Below are 25,530 nucleotides of genomic sequence, written 5' to 3' on the forward strand. Positions count from 1 at the left end.
GCTCCTTCTCTCCACATGGTCCAACCCAGCTGCCTGATTTTTCATGTTTGAGACTCAAATCCCATCAACCTGCTTCTCATTGTCTCTTGTATCTGCAGGTACTGGGTAGCAGGAGATAGCTGTAATCTGAAACCAAATTCAGGCATTCCTGGTCCCCTGGTCCCCTGTCCTTAATACAAAAGAGTATCTCAAGGCCAACATTGTATCTAACAGTGACAATTCCAATTTAAGAAGAAAATTTCTGGTTGGCACCAAGTTAACCCATGGCACTTGCTATTAATAGGAACATTCTTAACCACAGATGTCAGGTCCAAATTATGGAGTTAAATCCAGGCTCTGCAACTGTGGGATAAGGGGATAGACCTGAGGCCTAAAAGGTCCTATGGATGGAGAATGGGAGAGTAGGGGACCCACAGAGAGTTACAAAAATACCCACCAAAACCAAGTCCACTGGGGAAAAGAGATAATTATAATTGTATTTGCTTTTGAAAACTGTACAGGCAACTTTGGGTAATGCAGCCATTCTATAAAGAAAAAAGATGCCTGAATCCTTTTTCCCCCCTTCTACAATGGATTATCTACCTCACCCATGACTGTCTACCTCGCCGATGTATGGTGATTATTTCAGATTACTGGGAGGGGGACCAGAAAGGGGGAAGGGAGGACAGAGGGAACTGGGGAACTGTACTTGAAAGAAAGTCAACTATGTGACAATCACTCGGACAGCCATCAGTGTGGATTTATAAACATCCCACACTCCTAATGCCTAAACTCAACCACAGTTAATCACGGAGGAAACTGAAGAATGAATAAAGGGAACAAAAGTCACCGTGAAGCCGGGCACGGAGCCCCGCTTCTCCATAACCAAAGCTGCTGATCCTCTTGTCCCTAGGCCGGCTTGCTAAAATCCAAGGCCTGTTTTTCTAATCCCTAAGAGTTTTATCAGAAGTAAACCAAACTTTATCCCCAGTGGAGTATCAGGTAAAAGATTCATCTGAGAAACAAACTGAGGGTTTTGGAGGGATTTGTGGGGGGTTGGGTGAGCCTGGTGGTGGGTATTATGGAGGGCACGTATTGCATAGAGCACTGGGTGTGGCGCATAAACAATGAACTTTGGAACACTGAAAAAAATAAAATTAAATAAAATTTAGGAAAAAAAAGATTCATCTAGGTGGGGAGGTACTTGCAGCCATCAGTATTTAAATTCCCATTTCTAGGCTCTCTGCCCATACATACAATAGTTTCACTTGACTGGAATGCAAAAGATATAATGAAAAAAGTCAGTAAGTTATCTCTAAGCAAGATAATGCCCAGCTATTTAGCAAGGCAATGGCCTGCCAAGTTGTCCCTTAAAATGACTGTGGAATACAAACAATTTAGCATCACAGATGAAGCAGTAAGTGTGGAAGCCTTATTATCCAAACAGTTAACTTTAAGGAACAAAACTTACTTTATCTGTAATGACTGTGGACAGGAATGACACATCCCCCTCTTTAAAGAGCAGGCTGGCCGTAACTTGACTTCTTCTTAGGGATGTGGGGTTATTGTTCCCAACGATACTGTGTTTAGTCACAGGGTGATGTGTTAAGGAGTTACTGAGGCATTCTGACCTTACATATCCGGAGAAATTCACCCCTACTTCAAGATCCTATGAGTAATTGTTGGTTTTCTCCTCTTTCTCATGAGGCAATACTGCGAGCCACACACCAAACCCCCTCACATTTCAGGACCATATCCTAAACTTGCTGTCTTACATCTTCCTTGGGCTAAGAAGCCAGAGGGCTAGTCATGTGCATACATAAGGGGAAGGGTCCTTGTGGGGTCACTGAAGCTCCCAGATGTGTCTTCAACCATCGTCCTTGATCATTTGCTGATTATCAGCTCTAAGGGAAGCTGAATGGCCAGATGGGTAACCTCCAGAAAACTGAGCTATGCCTGTTTTTTGTTAGAGTCAGAAAGTCTCGGAAGAAACTACCCTGACAAAACACTTATTTTCCAGAGCTCCTGGGTGGCTCAGATGGTTAAGCATCTGCCTTCAGCTCAGGTCGTGATCCCAGGTCCCTGGGATGGAGCCCCGTGTGGGGCTCCCTGCCTAGTGGGAAGCCTGCGTTCCCTTTCCCACTGCCCCTGCTTGTTTCTGCTCTCGCTGCTTCTCTCTCTATCAAATAAAAAAACAAAATCAAAAACAAAAAACACTTATCTTCTTTGTCTGGGTTCCTTCTCCCCTAGACAGGTGTGTATCTGAGCTGGCCAAATGGGTCCCAGAACTCACGTTATTTTATTCAAGGCTGTGCCACATTCACACTCTCCCCCTCGCACATATATCCAAGTTCTTGCAAGGACCCCACTCTCTAGACCACTACTCTTCACACATGAAGAATAAAATTGTGCTGCAAAACTAATATGGATTAAACAATGGAAAACAGAGGACCACAGAGGACCCCTGCTACAACACTCTTCTAACCATCTCTACTTCCCCTATCCTGCCTCCACAGCTCCAAGGTCTCGCTCCTGGTCTTCGCTGTGCTCTTACCCATACTTCCATTTCAAATATTGGGTAACAACCACAGGCCTTCACCACCTCTCCCCCTAACCACACATCCTAACACTAAAACCACAAGTGCTTCATGCCTAGCCAGTTCTAGCCTTCTGACTGACAGGGGAGGGATGTCACGTGAGCACTTGTGGTTACCTTCCCCCTCTCCTTGCCACCTTCAGTACCTGCTAGCAAGGACCAGCGCTAAGGGACTTAGGGATGAAGTCCCTCGCGAGCCAACAGCAGTGGGGGGGGCTGGGCACTCTGGGAAACAAAATGAACAGATCCTCACTGTTAGTAAGACATTTCTCTCTGTCCAAACATATGCCCCAAAGCTTTTAAAAAACACCTTATTTTAAAAGAACATTACAAAAGGTCTTCAGTTTTTACATTACTCTAGGCAACTGGCCTATTACTTTTTCCTCTTATGTTGCTTCCCCCACTCCAAATCTAAAAAGGTTTTCCATGGCATTTTGGCCCTAGCCTATACCAAGAAACATACTGGCCAAATTCATGAAAAACCTAATTCTCAGGAGAGAACTGCAGATCCATCTCCAAAGGCCAGAGAAAGCAATTATATACTAGGAAGCTTTTCTCACTTGAAAAAAACTAAAACCCTAATCACTGCTGGGAGAGTTTTAAGTCGGTGGACCTGGCCTTCAAATTAATAACAAAACGTCCTGGTCCCTCACTCCGTGGGCCAATGACCCAAATTTCCTTACATTAATTCAAGATGTGAATGAGTAGTACAATACCCAAATCAGTTTCAGATGACAAGAGAAAAAGAAACGTCACAACACAAAAAGGAACGAAGTACTACCATCAGAACCCAAGGGCAGCCTGGCTGCAGGATATGGACCTGAGTCTCCGCGTTAAATCCAGTCAGGGCAGAGGCACCGGCTCCCAAGCTCACTTTACCTACACTCTGATGTGTTTTTTGACTGACTTCTAGACTATCCCAGGGAAGTGTCTAGAAAAGCAGCTACAGTAAGGAAACCAATAAGAAGACTGCACATGATCAGTGTTAACTTTTTGTTTCCATTATGTAGTTTAAAATGCACTTTCAAAAATCAAATGGGTTCCTTGTTGAAAGGGAAATTGACAGAAACACATCAATAATGACAGGAACCTCTTACAAAGCAACAGGGCAAATAAGTCATCTAATGTATATTAATAAATAAAAAATTCATACCACTCAAGGTAACTATGATTCCAAAAAGTTTGCACCTTTTCCAATAAAATACAAAGTAACCCATCACATTCACATAAACTAAACAGCATGTAAACATTTTGCTTGCAACATGCTGGTTCTACAGCCTGAGAAAAATATCCTCATGGGAACCTTAGTAAAATCAAAGCTGGATTCATACTTCAAGAAAGTTTCCTTCTCTGCTAAAAATATCAACTGACTTCTAATAGTGAGACTTGATTGCCAGCCCTGTTTCAGAATTGTCACAAATGTACCAGAGAAATTTTCTAGCGATTTATATAGTAGTAGTAAGAAAAAAATAAAGTTTAAAAAAAAAAGTTTTTTCCTGTTGCAAAGCCAAAAAAATACAAAAAACAAAATATGAAAAAAAAAAAAATACCCCAAAACCCAGCAGTAGTCAAAAAGACAACAGGACAAACTTTTCAATCACAGAAGGTGGTGGTTTTTCTTTGCTGGGTTGTGTTTGGGTAAAGGTGTTTGCGAGGTTACTAAGAAATTACTGTATTCTCTTTTAAAACAATATAACTATCAAGCAGCTAATGCTTTATGAGTGATTACAAGTTTCTAAGTGGCTTCCAATATAAAACCCAAGTCTAATAAAAATGGATTATGACAAATGTTTGTGCAGCTGACTTACACTTGTTTGTGCCACGGCTGTAGCAACATATAAAAATGCAGAAAAGCCAAATTTTTGACAGAGAATCATAAAGCATACGAAAAAAAGAAACAACTATGTTCATGAACCTCCTCTCATACCCGACTTTATGGACTTATGCCATCAGTCACAAGGACTGGCAATTCCTTGAGTGTGGTCTTCCTTTGTAAGCTTTATTAGCAAGATTTAGAAAGACAAACAGGAAGGAGGGAGAGAGCTAAAGAAATGAGGGAAGAGAAGGGACAAAAGTTAGCTGTACACATTCCTACAACTAACGTGATGCCACAGTATCCTTTGCTGTTTTCTTTGCCTCATGAGAAACAACTCTCTCTTTACTGGCTCCACGCTGATTTGAAACTCTGAAAATGGTTGTCGTTTCTAGCCTTCTGAGCAAAACGAGAAACAGCTTTCTAGTAATAACTATGGAAACAGCAACAATAGGGGGAAAAAATGATTCAAACAAAAACAGTGAACCATCATCTCTACCTCTGAAACGGAGAAAGAACTGCTGCTCAAAATCCACACACATCTGTTCTGGCCACTTCCCTGCGACTAGGAGAGCAGGATTTGGCTCTCCCTTGGAGGCAGATTAGCGTGGGGCCATTTAGGAACCTGCACACGAAGTGGTCTGGGGGCTTTTTCTTGCGCTCACCTCTCCCGTACTCTGTGGGCTGGAAAGGTCCTTGGGTATAGGCAAATATTCCCCTTTGCTTTTTAGTAAATCAAATGAGACTGGGCAGGAGGAGAGGCTACAGAGAGGGACTAAGGAATTTTACCGGAAATTTTCACAGCCCCTCCACAATCGAGAGTTCAAAGAACCAGCATGCTATGGTAAATAGCTTTCTAGTAGAGCAACCCCAAGATTGCGTAGTGCCAAATCTGAGTCCTAATCCACAGTTTGCCCACGTACTCTGAACGTGACTTAATTTCTTCTTTTACAAAATGACAAGATTATAGATTAGCCTTTAAGGTTCCTTTCTGCTCTTAACAGACCATGTTTCAAACACCGCTGCCGACTTCATACAGATTAAACTCAAGCTAGGAGAGGTTTACTTGAAACCCTGAAAACCTATAGTTATTCTTACTCGTGAAAGTAGAACCTGAGCCTTATGCATAAAAGAGAGGAAGAATCTAAGTAAAATGCTGGAAAAAGAATGTATTGAGCAAAGAGTGATGGTAATCACGGTGTTTGTATGCCAATGAAATCTAATTTTACAGCTGAGTTCCGCACAGCTGTGGAAGAAAGACTCTTGCCATGGCTTGCCACTTGAATGAAAGAAGGAGTGGTGCTAACTGTTCATGCAGAAAAACCTCTTGAGACATGAGCAGGACCTGGAGGTATGCACACAGCTGGTTGGTTGAGGCACAGATTGTCTGGAATTTGTCTTCTTGTCTGATATGGGTTCATTAGCGAAGTTAAATCACAGTTGTCTAAAAAAGTTCTCAACCTTAAAAACACTCTTGCCTTTTGCCTCCCATTATAAACACAGGATATTGGGGCACCTGAGTGGCTCAGTGGGTTAAGCCTCTGCCTTGGGCTCAGGTCATGATCTCAGGGTTCTGGGATTGAGCCCCACATCGGGCTCTCTGCTCAGCAGGGAGCCTGCTTCCCCCTCTCTCTGCCTGCCTTTCTGCCTACTTGTGATTTCCCTCTCTGACGAGTAAATAAAATCTTTACAAAAAAAATAAATAATAATAATAACAAAATAAAAATGAACACAGGATATTGAGGTGCACTGTTTAAATCCACAAAGAAATCCTGGTCAGATGAAAAACACCACCACTGCCACCGCCCGCCCTGGTATTAAAATAAATAATGGTTTGATTCAACAAGTGAAAAAGAATGGTCTATGGCAATCTGGGGAACGGGGATGGGTGCCAAGTAATCTCATGGACAGAGGCCCTGCCTTCAAGAAGACCTAGATGCTTCTGTGGTGTGCTTTCAATTGGCCTTTACTTAAACGTCAAGGCACAGCCACGTCTGAAGGCAAAATGACTATACAGAAGGCACTGCGTTCAGTGGGGGGAGAAGACTATAGATCTAAGGCTTAGATGCAAACATTGGAGTAATCTGAGGCTACTCTTCTAGCTCTCCAGAGATACTGCTTCCATAGCACCCCACCCCCGGGATGTCCCAAATCTTTAAGAACACCTAAAACCTGAAGGAAAAAAAAAATTACGTCACTGTATATTTACAATCTCTGGACCTGAGATCCACATGCTCAGTTCTGCAAATGTTAACTAAAAGGAAAGGGGCCCCACCTACCAAAAAAGTTGACCAAACCTTTGTTTGCTTCTTTCATTGTTTTTAAAGGATGTTTAAAGAAGTTTTCAAGTGTAATTAGACGTTTTTATTAGAACACCTTGACTCCAGCTACACTGAGCACAGTAAATGTGACATCCCAAGGAGGACAGTCTAGTACCTACAAGGAAACATTGCAAAGCTCTGAGCACTTATCTGTACATATATCCAAGCCAACTGTCCCACAGACTTGACACATGGATGAGAGTAACTGAAAAACTGCATTTTCATTGTCATTTGGACTTGTATGGCTGCTTCTATCTTTTTCTGTAGGACATTGAAGAAAAGCCTAGAAAACTCCAGTCCAAGAATAGAAAGGTCATTTCTCAAGCCACCCCCTCCTCCAGATTGAGGCCTTCCCACCCTCACGTCCACCCCCAAATACTCACCCCCAGCAGCATAAAAAGGTAGGAAGAGATGAGAGGGGAAGTAAGAAGACATTCACTCCTTCCCAGAACCAGAATCTCCCTCCTTCCCCAGCCCTCAGGCACAACCATCTGCCTGGAACCCCCACAGCGCTGTGTGTGGTATGTGGTTCCAAGTATTCCTGCATGGGCTCTCCATGTCTCAGTTTCTTCATCTGTAATATGGGTTCCTTCACACAACTTCTAGATTCCCCTTTTTAAAAACCCAGTATGTACTATTACTATTTTTAAGATATGTATCATTAATTAAATTCCCTTTCCTGCAACCACTGAGTACCTAACAGCCACACATAACACCCTTTATTTGGGGGGAAATAAGTGTTAAGCACCAAATGATTGACTGCTTCTGGAAAAAGTGAGAAGAGTTCTGAAGCTCTTCCTTCAGCTTGCTAGGGTGAAGGCACTCAACGCTCATCCGGCCTCACGCTATTCACCTCAAGTAGGAGCGAACATCAAGGAATTGGCCCAAGGAGACTCAACAGAAAGTGACGGTAAGGAGTCCTTGCTCTCTTAACCAACTGATTAACATTCAAGAATCTCACAACCAAGGCAAAAGGAGAAACGCTGATGAAGAATTCACAGGTCAGTGGTTTTAAAGTTTCGGTAAAACATGATCATGGTGTGTCTTTCCCAATGTCCATCATTTTGAGTTGCTGTTGTGCACGTGCAACTGACAGGCTGTGTGTCAACTCTACTTCCTTTCTCCCCCCCCCCCACTTTTTTTCTTAAACTGAACAAGCACAGGATACAAAATTCAAAAATTAACTGTCAAAGAAACCTGATAAAAGTACATTTCTTTCCTATCAGAGTTTTTCAGGTATCCTCACCCAGGTACAGATTTAACAATTTATAGAACCGTTTTTAAAGCAGCTTAAGGAAGGTTAAGCTAATTCACTGCATCATCATGTAGTCTGGATGGTTAGAAATTAACCAGGGAGGAAAACAAACCTGCATAAACCAGATTTTAAGCTCCTAAAGGGATCTATCCTCCATGGGGATTTTTACAAAAGCAAAATTACTCACAAAGGAAGAAGGCAGCTCAGCGAGTCACCGAGGAGGCTGCTAGAACAAGGCCTTTGCTACCAAGGGTTTCCAGATTCTATTATTTTTTATTATCCCACAAGAACTTAGTTGAAAGGTACCTTCTAAAATAGCATCAAACCAAAGGACCTGAACAGAAACTATCATCCATTGTTGGAACAAATATTTACTGAGTGCCACTATATGCCAGGCACTGAACTAGGATCCTAGGATTCTAAAAACACAGGCATAGGGCTAAACAGCATTACAGTGAAACGTTATACTCAGTAACGAAACCGTAATCCACACGGACACTTCTGATGAAACAAAACGAAGTCAGCAGACCTCCCTGCTCTATGCAACCTTTCATCTGAGATAAGCTCCAGGGTCTAAATTTGGTTTCCCAGCTGTGGCCTCTCTTTTCTAGTCTTAAGTGTTCCAGAAGATGAATTTATCTTCAAAACATGCCCCTTACACCTCAGTCTTCATTTCTGATCAGCCAGGAAGATACTAAAATTATTGCTTTCATCAGCTCATACAGAATTCAACCACATTTATTTCACAAACTCAGTTTTGTCTACTCCTATAGATGTCATAAAACATCCATTATAAGGAAAACAATCTGCACCGTCAAGATCATTAATGTTTTGTCTGATTTATGCTTAAATATGTTATTTCAAAGATTTCTGACATTTCATTACTAACTGCAGATGTCGGTTCACATATATACATATTTTTAAATACGATTCTTTTCTCCACCTCAATGGGGAAGGGGGTGGGTGTCAATGAGAGAATAGGATAGGATACACTGAAAATCAGTTTATAAGCATGGTGTTGCTTGAAGAATCACTACAGCTGATGACATTCTCATAAGCAGCTTTGATTTTCACTTAAAGTGACGGAACACAAAGCAAACACCAGGTGTTTCTTGGGGCTTCGAATATACTGAAACAGAAAATTCACAAGAAATGACAAAACTTGCAAAGAAACAAATTAGCAGGTGCAAAGACTCCTATAAGGAAACAAATACTTACTAATCTACTTACTATTTCAAATTAGCCCATTTTTATAAAATTTTAATGAGGTAATATATGCAAACCACATTATTAAGTCAGACTAACATTTTTTAAATTATAAAAATGTAATTCTTTACAAAAAAATAATTTCTACTTTTCAAGGGCGGCGGGGGGCGGGGGGGATGCCCTGTCACATACCACAGAGCCTTAAGGAGGCTGGTTTTAACAGGTGAAAATAATGACCGGTGTACACACAGAGTTTATGTGCAAATGGATGAATCGAAATGTCTGAATGCACGGTGCTTGCTTATATTCTAAGCACTCCCTTTGAATAATGAGGACACCATTAATTATATAATACTATTTGTTAAGAAAATGTAAGGGGGCTGCATTCATTTATTTAATGAATACATATCTAGGTTCTGCTCTGTGTAAGATACTTTTACGCTGAAATCATGCAAATTCTAAATCTGAGGAGTCTCCTAAAGGCTTCAAAACTTTTCCAACAAAATAATTTTAAATTTCAACTCTGATACAAAACCTGTGTTCTCCAATTTACATATTTCCCCATAGGAAAATGCATGAAAACACACCAGAAAATGTTTCCATTAATATGACTAAAGAACTCAGAAACACAGAGAATGAAAAAGACAAGTAACATTTTAGGGTTATTAATAGTTATGACTTCACAAACGTCACAAAAGGGTCTTAGGAATGCCCAATGGTCCCCCACACCACACTTTGAGAACCAATGCACTAAACTAAGTTGCTTATAGGTAAAAAGAAGAAAATTTTAAATTCCCTCTCTAGGAGACCAAGATTACACTCCCTATTTTATATTCTGTATATCCACAATTCCCCTGACAGAATCTGAACAAAAAATATATTAATGCAAATGAAAAGCTCTCCAAACTCTAGCATTGATTTCTCTCTCCAGGATTTTATGTTACACTCTATAAAGCACTTTGGTGAAACAAATTCATTTGGGAAAATCTTGAAGGAAGTAAGAGCAGTATGCTGGAGGTATAAGAAAATGGATGTTGAGGGCCAGGTCCTACCTTGTGGGGTTGATCAGCAAAACCAGAGTTCAGGAACAGGTGGGGACCTGACTCCAATAACCCCACGCCCACTAGATGGGACTCCCGTTCAACATCTATGGTCAGACTCAAACTCTGCATTCAAAACAAGTCATCAGCTGGCATCACCATCATGGTGGACATGATGGATTGCGCAGGTCACACATCCACGCCAGCATGCCAGCTTGTTCACTGACCAGCAAGTCTGCTTTGTAGGGAGGCTGGAAAGATACACCCTACTGGAAAAATGTTTATTCTTCCAGATGGAGAAGGAAAATCTGGAACCATTGAGTTGATGGAGCCCCTTGAAGAAATCTTTGGAATTGTGGAAGGAGTTGGAAGAATAATAGCCACACAACCAATATGTGTGCATCCTAAGTCCAGTTTAAAGAAGATAACCATCCTTTGATCTTGGACTTTACATTGGAGCTGTGAAAATCACCCATGAGTTCCCTCAGTTTTCCTTTGGGGCTTGTGCAACAATGACTGATCTTGATGCATTTTTCATGACTGCAAATGAGCTACACTAAAGACTGTTAAAGGAGGCCCCTGATATTTGAGGGAGAGATTTCTGTGATTTCTAATATTTAATCTGTTCTCTTTCAACTTTCGTTTACCTAACTTTATTAGAGATTGAAATAACCCATTTTTGATGGAACCTGTATATTCATAGTTCTCACCTAGGTCCTCATCAAAAATCACTTATCTGGTATATGGTCAGGTAAGCTACAAGAACAAAGCAGCTGCCTTTAGTTTTGTTTGATTAATAAAAGTTCAAATGGTTAGAAAAAAAAATCAAGTCCAAGGAATAAGGACAAAAAAATTTTTTTTAATTTTTTCTCAAGTAAGAACTTACTGCTCAATGAGCCCACTCTAAACCCAGAGACAACCTGACCTAGTATTTTCTATCACTAACATTTTCTTTTGCCACAGTCTATGATATCTTTCAAAGAATCCAAAGAAAGTTTTCTGTGGCCTAAGTAGAACTCTTAAAACACGAAAGTCAAGTTTCAAATATAGACAAGTCAGCAAGACACTGAAATTCATCTCCTAGAGCAACAAATTAACAAAACTAAAATACAGCATGGCTACTGATTTGCATTCAACAAACAATACCAGATAAGAGACTTCCCTTTTATTTTTTAAAAATAGATTTAATGGGCATATTAATTTTCCACTGGCCACTATAAATAAATGGAACTCCAAAAGATCTTTCTGTGCAAGGGCATTCTGGCCAGTCACTGTTAGCCTGACCCGGAGTGGAATGTGTATTTACACTGCCGAGAGGCGGCATTGTATGCCGGTGGGAAACCGCTTCTCACAAACCTCCCATTCAACGGAGAGCTCCACAATAGGTACTCACACAGGAAGCAGGCCTTGCTAAGAGCACCTCTGGTTGTTCCAGAGAGGACTTTTCCAAGGCAGCAGGTCGGTGATCCAGCCATGTTCACAGGCCCTGACTGCCTACACCAGGGGGTAGACAAAGCTGGTGTTGTCCCCAATCACTGCCCTGGGTTCTTCCCAAGGTCAAGGTGAAATGGTCCCAGATTCCATTTCATTTTTTTAGCTAATCTCTCAGGACATCACTTTGTTTAAAAAATAAGTAAAACAAAATAAAAAGAAATCACAAGGCCACAACATCTTTTTCTCAAATACGCTGTACAATACTCTAAGAATCTACTGCTTTTCAAAGTCCTATGAGAAGTGTTTGTACTGAATACACAACTTAAAATATCAAAATTTCAAAAATCACTTTCTTATCTCCCCTGAAAACTATGCTTCCTTAAATACTGACCATTTTTCGTTAACTGCAAAGGAAAAAATAATTATTTAAGGCCTCATAGAAAGGCAGGCATGGTCGGCATCACACCAGTAACGGCTTCTGGATGCGTATGTGAGTGAATAATGGTGACCACTTACATAAGCCATCAAATCCACCAAGTGGGGGCTGAAAAATACAGTTAATAGAAAGGTTTTGTCAATTCAATAGGAAACTACTGCTCTCTTTCCTACTTAAAATTACATAAAAAACACAACCTGATTCTTTCAAAAATGTGTTCATTAAATTCTCACTGCCCCAGTTTCTCAACCTGCAAAAAAGTGGTAAGCAGCTGTTTCCTACAGTAATATTTTTAGACCATTAAATAATTTAATGATATTGGGCAAAGGGCAACTCTTCTGGATTGTTTTTCTCATTTCTCTAATTAAAGGACTGAACTCTGTGATCAAGGTCCCTGCCAGCTCTAATAATCTATCCGTTTGGGCCCAGCAACAAAGAATATCACAATTAACACATACCTGAATTAAGTATTAAAAGTGTAACATTTAAGGCAGCCACCGGAAAAATAAAAGGTATCTGCGCCCATGCCAACCATAAATAATAGCACTTACTAGCCACAGGAAGTCACTTTTACAAAACAGAAGTAAACCAGAAATACCACGAGGAAATGCTCATGACCCAATGTTAAGTGAAATTTACCTAGTTAGGGGCACCTGGGTGGCTCAGTGGGTTAAAGCCTCTGCCTTTGGCTCGGGTCATGGTCTCGAGGTCTGAGATCGAGCCCCGCATCGAGCTCTCTGCTCAGCGGGGAGCCTGCTTCCTCCTCTCTCTCTGCCTGCCTCTCTGACTACTTATAATCTCTATCAAATAAATAAATAAAATCTTAAAAAAAAAAAAAAGAAAGAAAGAAAGAAATTTACCTAGTCAGAGTATGTATGTAACATCCAATTATTTAAAAAGACTGAAATGAAATAGAATCAAACTGTTAACACTGGTTACACCCTAGGATAAATGAAATGATGAGTTCTGTATTTTTTTTCCTTTGTACTTATTATGGCTTTGAAAGTATCCTACAATGAGCAACTGTAATTTTCACAATGATAAAAGTCAACTCTTAGAAACATGGTATATTTCCATTTATTTTGCTCCATGTGATGGTTTACATTTCTGTAATGGAAATACTTTCAAATCACCACCCAACATAAAATGAAGACCTAAAGGACAAGGGTTTGGCCAAGTCTCACAGAACTGGTTTCCACCATTCAACCCTAACTGTGGGACACAACAATGGAAGAAAATCTCGGTTGGTTAAGTAACAGATTTAGTGACATTTACAAAACCAGCCCTCGGGTCATGCTTGCTGCGTAATCCCCAGATTAGGCATGCTCACCAGGACCAACCCAAACAGTTTTGGGGTTTTTTTGTTGTTGTGTTTTTTTTTTTTTTTTTTTTTTTTTTTAAGGAAAAGGCAGGTTCCCCAGTCTTACTTTTTTAAGATAATAAGCACTCCAAAAAATCCTCTTCCAATTGCCAAAATAAATCAAACTTTGTGGGTGGAGAACACTCTGTCAATCAAATGAGACTGAGCAAAGATAAACTAATAATAGAAATCTGTTACATACTTAGCTGTGCTAACTATGCTAGTCCTTAACTAGCACAAAGGATTTCCAAAACCCTGGCTCTGGAAAGTACAGGGTGGAGTCAGAGAGCTCCCTCAGGGTTGACAGGCCTCCTCCTCAGCGGAAAAGTAACTACCCACTCCTATCTTTGTGGGTTCTCGCCACCGCACCCTCCCTCATGTGAAACCTTCTAAAAATATTTATCCCATATTTTCATTCCCTCATCCCCATATATTATAACATATAACACATGTTCACTCTAGGAATCTGGAAATACAGAAAAGCAGGAAGAAAAGTTTTGATTCTTCATAATCCTATCACCAAGAAACCTCCACTGTTGAAATGGTGATGTGTTTCGTTTCAGCTTTCTCTATCCCCACGAAATTCATACAGAGGGCAACAATCCACACAGCACAGATCAATCTGCCTATTTTTTACTGGATACTTCATGATCCTGACAACGACATTGACAACTTTAAAGAAATAAGCAAGAACTTGTTCCTAAAAATCTCAATTTCAGAGATGGTAGCAAAATCCTCTTCAAGGGTCCTAGACTTTGGCAGAAAGATAGGGGAGGGGAAACATATTTAATCCATACACCCAACATTCATATAACCCAGTGAACAGCCAGAGGCAGAACTTCGTTCAAGAAGGCATCAGGTCATACTGACATAATACTCTTAGACTGTGTTCAAGTATTTAACCAGAATTAGGAAGTGAATGATCCCCATGAATTACTGTAAATTCAATTTGTTCCCATGTTTATATACATATAAGTTTCTAAAAAGTAAAAAGTTTTATTCTCTCCTAAGAGCTGTAGGATGTTTTAAGTTAACTGTTTATAATACTTCCTTCACAACTATAAACCTACCCTACCCTCTCAAAATGTATATACCAGGAATCAAGGTCAATAGCACTATGCCCCAAAACACTTCTCCCTGAGCATCTAGGTGTAATGATGCCAGGAAAATCATTAACAGAGACACAAACTGGCAAAGTCTCTGATGTGAACTAAAATATCTTAGTACTAAGTCTGAACACAGCACAGAAGAGTGGAAAACTGGAAACTACCTCAACCATACAACAGAAGACTAATTTTAAATGCTGTACAAAAGATCTGTTAACAAAGACAACATTCGCAACCCACTGTTTATAGAGAAATAACAACAGAAGGGAATCACATGTTAAATACAAGGTTTATGCCTTGGTCGTATTTGTGCAAAACTATGAATATGTTAATTTTTCACACAGAAAAGAAAAAAAAAAACATCAAAGAATATACCCTAAAGTGTCCACAGTGATTATGGTGAGAAGGTAGGATCAAGTTTTATCAACATGTTCTGATTTTTTTTTAATGATGCTTTTGTTGGGGGCGGAGGGGGGTATATATATAGAACACGGAGCATCTTACGGGTAATCTCACTGTATCTGTTGAAGAATCTAATGGAAAAAATGAGAAACAGACAATGGATATCTGCTCAATGACAATCCTATTACACAAAACACAACTCTATGACTTCCCTATCAGGGCCACTGGTTGTGAGAGCCCAATATTCTAAAATCCTGCAATAGCTCACAGGTGTGGTTTCCCCTTCACTCTAGGCACAGCTGGGCAGACCAGATGCCCGGACTGTGAACCTCCTAGAAGCCATTTTCAGTTTCACGACAGATCAGAGAATCCTAAGTCGAAAACGGAACCCTGAAAAGTTCAGTTCTGACTCAGACTTGTACAAAATCTAAACATCTCTAACAGACCAGAGGCCTAAAAGTATCACAATCCCAATTTTTTTTTATTACACTATATCCTTCAGTTAGTGATCCCAGGATTTCCTTTCCCAAATAGTCAGTAAAAATACAGTTCTTTAGAATAACAGGATGATAGGAATAGATAAGGTCAGAATTAGACAGAACTGTGTCTGAGTCAGTGAAAAACATAAGTTGCTGATTATTTTTAAAGCACCACTATTAAAAGTATTCTTCCTTTGATGGAAGTAGGTTATCCCTGACCCTTCCTTTCTGTTACCACCACAAGCAACAGCACCCTCACTCAGGAATTAAATCACCTATAGATTTCTGGAAACCTCTGAAACCAGCTTGTCCTGCCTACCATCTCTCTGTGGCCCCCCTTCCATCCATTCTACCAGACACATGCAGACCATGTAATCCATTTCTGGAACATCACTTGCACTATGTCACTACTTGCTCGAAACCAGTGATTCTTCCAGCAGAGGCTAGAGAAGCACTCATAGGAGATGTGGAATGAGGGACTTGAGACTGCGGGAGAAGCTGATCCAAGCACTAACGGCCCTGATTAGTGTTTCTCCAAGTAAGAAGCTGGATCTCTGGGACCTAATCAAGTGGGGTGCTTGCTAAGGAATGTAACTCCCTCACAAATGTCTGTAGCAGCATTATTCCTAAGTGCCAACTGACCAGAAACCACCCCAACAATGCAGTACATCCATACACTGGAATGTTCTTTGGTGATTAAAAAGAAAAGAAGTACTGATACATGCTACAACATAAACCTTAAAAATAGTATGCTAAGGGGTGTGCTTACAGTTTTGCCTCAGTTTGCCTGACCCAGATTGCAATTCTCTGCTATAGTACCCCCCCCAAAAAAAAAACATTTTTGTGGATTTAAAAAAAAAAAAAAAAAAGGTATGTTAAGTGAGAAAGGCCAGTCACAAAAGGCCACATACTACTGTAGGATTTCCTTTATACAAAATGTCCAGAATAGGTGAACTTCTAGAAACAGAAAATAGACTGGTGGCTTCCTGGGGCCGGCTGGGGTAAGGGTAGAGTCAGGAATGACAGCTAACTGATAGGAAAGGGTTTCTTTTAGAAGGTACAAGAATGTTCTAGAATTAGATAGTGGTGATAGTTCTAGGATCCTGTAAATATGCTTTAAAAATATTGACTTTTACATCTTAAATGAGAAAACGGTATGTTATGTGACTTATATACCTCAATAAGACTTTAAAAATACAGATCCCTCAATTCCACCACTAAGCAGAATCTCTGGAGGGAGGCCGGGATTATCTCCCCTCCAAACAAGGGCAGAAGATGCGCATTTTCACAAACCCACCCTAAAAGGCGCTAAAGCTAACACTGCCTTACCTTTTTCCCCAACAGTATCTAGACAGACTTTGTTGATTGCGCCTCTCAAAAATGTGTCTCAGTCCCAATACACCCAACCATTCTGTCCGGCGTATCTGCTACTTAAAGGTACCTCAAGATTACACCCGTCCACAATGACCTCTACCGAGAACCCTTTGGGCATTCGTATCCTCAAGTGTGAAATCAGCATGATGAACTACTAGACTTTCCTCCACATCTGATAGCTTGAGCATCTCTGAGGAGAGACTCAAGAAAAATGCTAGACAAGCAGACCTTCTTCCATTCAATTTCCCTGTTATATCCAAGTAACACGTCTTGTGCAACTTTTCCCCCTACTTGATTTAATACAGAGGAAAGTTAAATAACTTATTGAGTTTTTTTTTTTTTAAAGGCTAGAGAAAGGGTACCCATTACAGGGTCCTCAGGACACCGGTGTAGGGTGTGGTATATGGAAAGGCTCAGCTATCTGCTGAGTCCTGCATACCGCAGAAGTCACTCCTGCAGGTGCAGTCTATTCACAGACTTCTGGCCTTTCTGAGGTATCCATACAGATCTTTGTGTGGGGAGACCTCTACTTTCTGTACTGCTTCTGACTGACATAGGATATTTGCTGTTCTTCTTTTCCAACACTACCAACCTGTATCAAAAACACCTGTAATGTGTGTCGGCCCTTCTGCCAGTGATGATGGCTTGAAGACAGCACTCGAATGTGGTTAAGGTTAGAGGTACATTCCAGGGCACGCAATGAACAAAGGTAGCTGGCCTATCTTGTGAGCAATCCGCAGTCTTATTTTCCCAGGCTGGCTACAGCCATTCATTACAGCCCTCCACCCCCCCACCCCCAACCCCCAAACAACGCTAGGTCAGTAAAATGCCAGAGCGCTCCAGTAATATTACCAGAAGCAACACAATTTTGAAAACAGCTCTTCAGTGACTACTCTGGTCAAGATGAATAAATACAAATTCCACATGAAAATGTGTGTTAAAAGGCAATGCCTACTAGGAAAGGCCAACTTTTTTGAAGAAGGTAGTAACTTTTAAATCCCATTTTATTAGGTACAGATATGCATTCTTATATTTCCAGCAACTACAGTGACAAAGCTAACTTTGTAAAGCTGAACTCCAAGATGCTCCAAAATAAATACACAGGGACACACACACGCGTGCACACACACACTCTCACTCTCATTCTCTCTCTCATAATAGGAAATTATGAAGTACTTGCTATTACAATGCCCCATTTCTAAATCTACAAAACAGGGGTGCCTGGGTGGCTCAGACAGTTAGTTAAGCATCTGCTTCCAGCTCAGGTCATGATCCCAGGGTCCTGGGATCCAGCCCCACACTGAGCAACCCGCTCAGCAGGGAGCCTGCTTCTCCCTCTCCCTTTGCCCCTCCTCCTGCTTGTGCGCGTGTGCGCGCGCTCGCTCGCGCGCGCGCGCTTTCTCTCTCTCTCTCTCTCTCTCCCCCCCCAGTCAAATAGATAACTTAAATCCTTTATTTATTAAAATGTAAATAAATAAATCTACAAACTACGTGACTTCTGTAATACTAGTATTTTTTCGGATGTTTGCAAATCAAGAGAAAATATCCAATTCTTCCGATTGGTCTTTTCACATTTTAGTATCATACAGATAGATTAAAACCTTGGTATTTCAAATTAATTGAGAAAAGGCCATCTAAATACAAGAAAGGAAGCACCTGCAACAGCAAATTCAAAGGCAGTTAGACCTTTCAACAGTATTGCCAAGTGGAACCCCTACCTGTTCCACTTAACAGATAAGACACACTTGTACATCACTTGTACCTCTAACAACTGCTACTTCAAAAATATTTCCCCCAGTACTTCAGAAGATGGATTTATTCTACTCCCGCTCCCCAGTTCCCCAATCCCAGGTTCATTTTGCTAAATTGTTTTTCAAACTCTTCCCAGACCATGAAGAGATGACTGGGATGAAAAAATTAAATTTGCCACCTTATCTCCAGTACCCAGATCACAAGTTTTGTGAGCTGGACCCTAAGTAAAGAGATCAATTTATATTCATAACCCTATCCTGTTAACTGAGAGAGCAAAGTGACCATAAACACTACCCCGGACAATCAGGACACCTGGAGCATCCAGGTTTCATCATTAACGCTTTCTCTGCTCCCAGGAACAGCTCCTAGGCACAGACCCTTCTCCAGCCCCGCACTGTGCGCTGTTCAGTGAGAGCCCCAAGGGTTGTTCTCACATGCCCACGCCAACTAATTCAGTGCCTGCCTAGAGATAGTGCTGAGAAAGATCCACTGCACTGGTTCAGTGATAATGAGAGAAGGCTGCCAAGGCCCTGAGATTAAGAAGGGATGGGGGGGAGGCACGGGCGGGAAACGTCATGTATTTGCCACCCACTGATCAGAAAAAGCACCACAGACCTTCCCCACTTAGGTTTCTCAGTAGATCAAGAACTGCCGGGGCAGAAAAGAGGAGGTACACACTCTGGTGTGGGGTGACAATGGGCAACAAAGTCTCTAGTCTCCGTCTCCGATTCATTGAACATCTCAAAGACCGTACTAATATCTGATCATTCAAAAGTGACTATTTTTTAAAAATGTTAAGCAACGTCTAATAATTAAGATCTCAGATTGGTGGGAAGATGGGTGAAATAGGTCAGGGGATTAAGAGGCACAAACTTCCAGTTACAAAACATGTAAGTGGCAGAGATGAAAAGCAAAGCATAGAGTACATAGTCAATAAAATGTAAAAATCTGGTGACAGATGATGACCACACTTATCGTGGTGAGCACTGAGTAAAGTATAGAATAGTTGAATCATTACGTTGTACACCTGAAACTAATGTAACACTGTACATTAATTATACTTCAATTAAAAAGTTTTATAATTATTAAAAAAACAGACAGGATTAAACACACCCACTCAACTCATTTAACAAATCACAACCAGAGCACTCCTACAAATGAATGATATACATGGAAATCATAAGTGTGACTGGAGTCGTAACAAGCTGAGTGGACGGATCTGGAAATTCATTCCCTCGGCTATTCAAACCCTTCCTGGGAATCTTACGCACCTGGCACCGTGCAGACGCCGGAAATCCGGCTTTGCACACTTGGCTAACTATGTAACTGAGCTACAGTCTCAATAATAGAAAATGGTGAGTGCGATTTTCAAACCTCCATGTCCTTGATCTTTCCAAGACAGCCTGACTGGAATCTTTTCTTTTCAGGGTTCCCAAATCCTTCCGTCAAAGGTATTAAGGTATTGCTATGATTGAAATTATGATCTAAAATCATACTGCTGAAAGCTTAATAAAGCCGAACTTCAACTTGCAGGCGGGTATGTAGCTGGCTAACCACCACCCCCACCTTCAATCAACTGATGACTCAGTATGGAATATCCCGTGGGAATCCTTCAAACCTCTGCAGACAGCTGTGCCACATCGCACTCTGTTTCCAACACTCACTGAGGAAATTTCCTCATCCCTAATAAATTCTTACCATTTTTTTCCCAGGGGTTAAGAAAATCCTGTGGTAAAACCTCCGGCCCCCAATTCTTTATTATACTCCTCCAACATACATTCTGGAAGATGTTTTATGCATATTCTTTCTTGACTCATATACTTCATTCAGAAGTAAGAATTAATAAAAGAAATCATTTGTTCAGAGCTAATTTTTACTTTACAAAGTCCTACAGAGATCAGTTACTCACTGTGAGTTTAAAAAGCTCACAGCACTAGGGGTGCCTGGCTGGCTCGGTCCACAGAACATAATAAGCCTCTTGATCTCAGGGTTGTGAGTTTGAGCCCCATGGTGGGTACAGAGATTACTTAAAAATATATTTTTTTTTCCTTAAAGATTTTATTTATCTGTTTGTCAGAGAGAGAGAGAAAGAACACAAGCCAGAGGAACAGCAGGCAGAGGAGAAGCAGGCTCCCCCTGAACAAGGAGCCTGATTCAGGAGTCAATCCCAGGACTCTGGGATCATGACCTGAGCTGAAGGCAGAAGCTTAACCAACTGAGCCACCCAGGTGCCCCTAAATTACTATTTTTTGAAGATTTTTATTTTGGGGATGCCTGGGTGGCTCAGTTGGTTAAAGCCTCTGCCTTCAGCTCAGGTCATGATCCCAGGGTTCTGGGATGGAGTACCGCATCGGGCTCCTTGTTCAGGGGTAGCCTGTTCCTCCCTCTCCTTCTGCTGCTCCTCTGCTTGTGCATGCACTCTCTCTCTCTCTCTCTCTCTCTCTCTCTCTCTCCTGTCAAATAAGTAAAATCTTTGAAAAAAATAAAATACTTAAAAAATAAAAAATAACTCACAGCTCACTGAAAATACTATTTATTCAAAGCTAATTCCATGAAATTCAACACTGAGACAAATCACTTCCCTCCCAATACCTACTCAGCTCGTAAGAAAGCTTAATTCCCTATTACTTAAACCAGAACCCCGAAAATTATTTGACTCTTGTCTATATATCTTAAAAGTCTAACTGCTGGATAAGTGAGCAAAATACTTTATACCTTCTGTACAAGCTAATTATTTTAAATATCACACATATCCTAAGAGAATGCTGTCAACACAAATAAGACCATACTTTTTTTTTTTTTTTACAAAAAACGATTGCAAATCAAAATATCCTTAGGAAGATGCAGATCTGTGTAACCTGCTATATGTAGATTATCTTCCAGTTTTTTATAAAGATTTCACAAGAAATTCTAGCACCAGACACACTGCGTGAAAACATGGTAGGAAGAAAGAGGATCTGGGTGGCAGCTGTGTGACTTGGGTTTGTCCGAGCCTACGTCTATCTGCAACATGATACGGCTGGACTAGACGATCTCCCATTCCCTTCCAATTCTTAATTCTGTTTAGATAACAGTCTCACCCATTTCGGATAAGTCCTAAGTAAAGGCCTATTTAGAAGAACTTTTCCCTAGAAAGTACTTTGTTCAGCCACATATCTTTAAAGAAAAATTACAACAGCTGTACAACACTCCTTCGGGTTACACCTTGAATGATAAGCATTTTTAGGCTGCCGGCTTTTCCAGGAACAAGATGAGGCAAGCACTTCTCTGCTAAGCTTCTCATTACTTACTCTGAAACTGAGTGGTTGGTTGCCGAATGTTAAAAACTTCTAAGATCTGAAGGCAGAAGTGGTATATACTGGACTATCATTCCTTGCTATAGTGAACTGTGTCCTGAAGATCTCTGAATAAGGTCCCTTACAACTTCAAATTCTACTGCAGCCTTCATATGGTGTAAGAAGGTCACAAATACAGAACCATTTAAATCTCATGGCCCCTGGCAAATACCAAAGATTCCAAATCATATTTTTACATCAGCATTCACTTTTCTACCATGAGGGTTTGATTTCCCTTCTAGCATGTTACAACCTACACAGAGCTCGAAAATGCAACCTCAGCATTTAAAAATTTGCAATGAAATGTTTTTAAGTTTTTTTTTTTTTTTTTTAAATCAGCAGCACTTTCAAGAGTATCTTATCCATCCCTTATTTTTGAGAGGTCACACCACTGATCAATGAAAGGGTAAGGTTTCTAGCACCTCTCCAACAGCTTCAAATTTCTGAACATATTTTTTACTTAAGTTTATAAAGGAAACTCAACCAAGTTATGAGCTCTTTACCACACCACTCACACATACACCAACTCTTGCTTATCAAATTCCAAACGGTTCATTATCCTCCCACCTTCCCCTCCCAGCCCCCACACCCCCACCAGCTTCCATCTTGCAAAGTCCCAAACCAGAACTACTGAGGCTCTCAGAGAAAACAAGTCTTACCTAAGTTAGTAATAGGAAAGGGCAACAGTGCAAGGAAAAAGATAACCACACCTAATAATGGTAGTTCACAGTACAGGTAAGTCATGGGCCTTAACGAGAAGAGCCTTACCTAAAAAACAGGGAATCGATACAAACAGATTTGTTTTCTAAACCAACAGGATGACTCAAAATTAGCCTCTACAGTCCATCTGGATTCTACACTAAATTTTAACCATGTCACTGCAAAATATTCCTGGGGGTAGTGTGGAAGAAAAGTAACTGCTAACCCAAGTAAAAGTGAGAGAAACAGATAAATCCATATGGAAACAGAAGCCAACTACATGTTGTATCGCTTTTGGGGGGTTCCCCCCCTAAATCCATCCAGGTGGGAATTTCCAAAGTATATTAAATGGAGCAAATATTCTGCTTCGTACTTCGACATCTTATACCGAAAAAGAATTCTATCAACCAAGCTTGAAACCAGAGAATCTCAACAAGGTCAAATTTTTCTGAGCACACAAACGTGTCTCAAGAGCTAGCATGCACGAGATAATTCTCTTCAGGTAATACCGCTCTAGCCACGTAATTATTTTCAATTCTCCAAATGAAATTATGTGATATCTCTATTTTATAGAGTCATCTAATAATGCGCAATGTTATTAACACTTCACTTACATTGTTTCTTCTTAGAAGAACTTAGTCCAACTCTTAGGTAGAGTCAAAGAAAACTAGATCCACTGGTTAACTCCCATCACCCAGTAAACAATTCACAAGTCTAAAGGACAGACTGTACAATCTTCTTCATCCACATACTAAGAGAATCTAAGTCATATTTCCACAGTAAACATGGTTTATAATTGTCTAGTTATTCAAATTTCCCCTGGGAATAGTATGCCATTTGTTCTTTCTATTAAAAGGGATACAAGGCTCAACTTACAAGTCTTCAAAGCAAAAACAAACCTACAACATTCACTTTCTCGGAGTGTCACTTTCCCCAAACAATAAAATGTCTTCTCCATCTTTTGCATTTCAGGCCACCACTACAAACAGAGAGAAAAATGGAATCTCTCTAGGGGACAGGAAATGTACAGATGGAGGACATATACCTTTAGGGCCCTTCTACTGGTATAGCTGAGCGTTCAACAATGGGGCCAGGCACTTTGAACATCTGAACCAATTATGCATTAACAGTTCAACAAAGGAAGCATTTTTCTCCAGACTCACATTCCTTGCTACCACTTCACAGTCAAGGCACTGAAGCTCGTTCCTCAATGTCTGAGCAGCCGGCTCTTCCCCCTTGCATACCATCTGCAATCTCAGCTACAATCATAAAAAGGTTAGACCTAAAAGAAGTGGAGATCTTAGATAATCATTACATCAAGGGGCTGCACTGTTCAGATGCCTCCAAGAGCCAAGGAAGTAACGTCAATGACTAAAGTGGCCTGCCTTTCCTTTTTCCCTCTTTTGGAAAACACGGCTAGAGAGAAAGATCTCTTTACATTTAAAAATTGAAGAATTAAAAGTACGCACATAATGGCAAAAAAATAACTGACCGCTTCTGCATCTAGAAGTCAACAGAGAGTGGCAGGGGCCACTACAAAGTAAAACTCGGGGACACCTCGATGGCTCAATTGGTTAAGCCTGTCTGCTTTCAGATGGGTGGGCGGCTGCGTCTCCCTCACCCTCTGCCCTCCCTGCCCTGCTGGTGCTCTCTCTCTCCATCTCCCTCTCTCAAATAAATAAAATCCTCTAAAAATACCCCCCAAAAAACAAAACAAAACAAAAAAACCCCGGAGAGCTCAGCCCTTGCTACCATGTAGGAATGCAGGCCCATACTGCCAGATTTTCGAGGAAAACCAGAAAGCCCATTTCATGCGAAATCCCTCCATTTCTAAGTATTGCCTCCAAATTAAAAAACAAAAACAAACACACAAGGTGCAAGGCCAAAAACAAACAAACAAAATCTGCAGGCCCCATCCTCCAGCCCAGCTTACAAATTCAATCTCATCAAAGCAGATGGAAAAACCAATGTCACCCAGACATGCCCAATCAGAGATGTCCTGCTTTGGGCTGGGCACACAATCTAAGACATAAGTCTCATCAACTTACAGCACCATCTGCTATATGTATGCTACCTGCTGATTCATTTAATCACCAACTTACGGAGCACCTACTGTGAGTCAGACGCAGCTGCAGACATTGGAAATTCACCAATGCACGGGAGGAAAAAAAAACAACCCTTCTTCTGGAGTTTACATTCTAGTGAGAGGAAACAAGCAGTGACCATAATAGGTAAGTTAAGTAGTGTGTAAGAAAGTGACACTTTATGTTTAAAAACGGAGCAGGGTAAGTGGCATTAAGAGCACTACATATTTAGTTTCGTGTGGGACAAAAGATTTTGTTGGGGCCAAAATGTTTTCTAAGCAATTACGAAGGTTAACATGGCTGACCTCTAATGGGGCAAATCATTTCTGCATGCTGCAGTTCCCTTAGCCCTCAAAGAAAGATACTGTTACCCAGCCTACTGAACACCCCTTGTTCTAAGGCAGTCTTCAGCTTTCATTTGAGAAAAGTGAACATATTATAATATTTTAGTGCTAGAATAATACTGCCTCTTAAATCTTTCTAGGCATTCAGAAGAGCTCTTAAATGCCCCAGAGTTTATTAGGTTCTATCCTTCAGATGCAACAAGGAGGCACTACAACTATTATTAACATTTCCTCTCCCTTCCGAAAAAGGGAGAACACTTCCTCTCCCACAGAACAGTAGCACCTTCTATGAAACCTGACTGGGGTAAGGAGAGTGGTGAAAAGAAGGCTTTTGCTTTTTTATACCTCCCTACTATTTACATTGTTTTTTGGGTTTTTTTTGTGTGCGGTTTTGTGTGTGTGTGTGTGTCTTTTTAGATGTATTTCTTCGAGCGAGAAAAAGAGAGGGAGAGAGATCGGGCATGGGGAGAGACAGAGGGAGGAAAGAGAGAGAGAGAATCTCAAACAGACTCCAC

The 25,530-nt window shown here is 40.8% G+C and overlaps 1 protein-coding gene and 1 pseudogene across 1 annotated transcript in view; one reads left to right on the forward strand and one right to left on the reverse strand.

Annotated features, from left to right (window-relative positions):
* LOC111150836 (fibronectin type III domain containing 3B) overlaps positions 1-25,530 on the reverse strand; it is a 343,921-nt gene that overhangs the window by 266,282 nt on the left and 52,109 nt on the right. The gene's annotated exons all lie outside the window — the stretch shown is intronic.
* LOC111149556 lies at positions 10,374-10,726 on the forward strand (annotated as a pseudogene).

This window comes from Enhydra lutris, unplaced genomic scaffold (genome assembly GCF_002288905.1).
Source record: "Enhydra lutris kenyoni isolate GAN:26980312 unplaced genomic scaffold, ASM228890v2 scaffoldscaffold2, whole genome shotgun sequence".
Taxonomy (NCBI): Eukaryota; Metazoa; Chordata; class Mammalia; order Carnivora; family Mustelidae; genus Enhydra; species Enhydra lutris.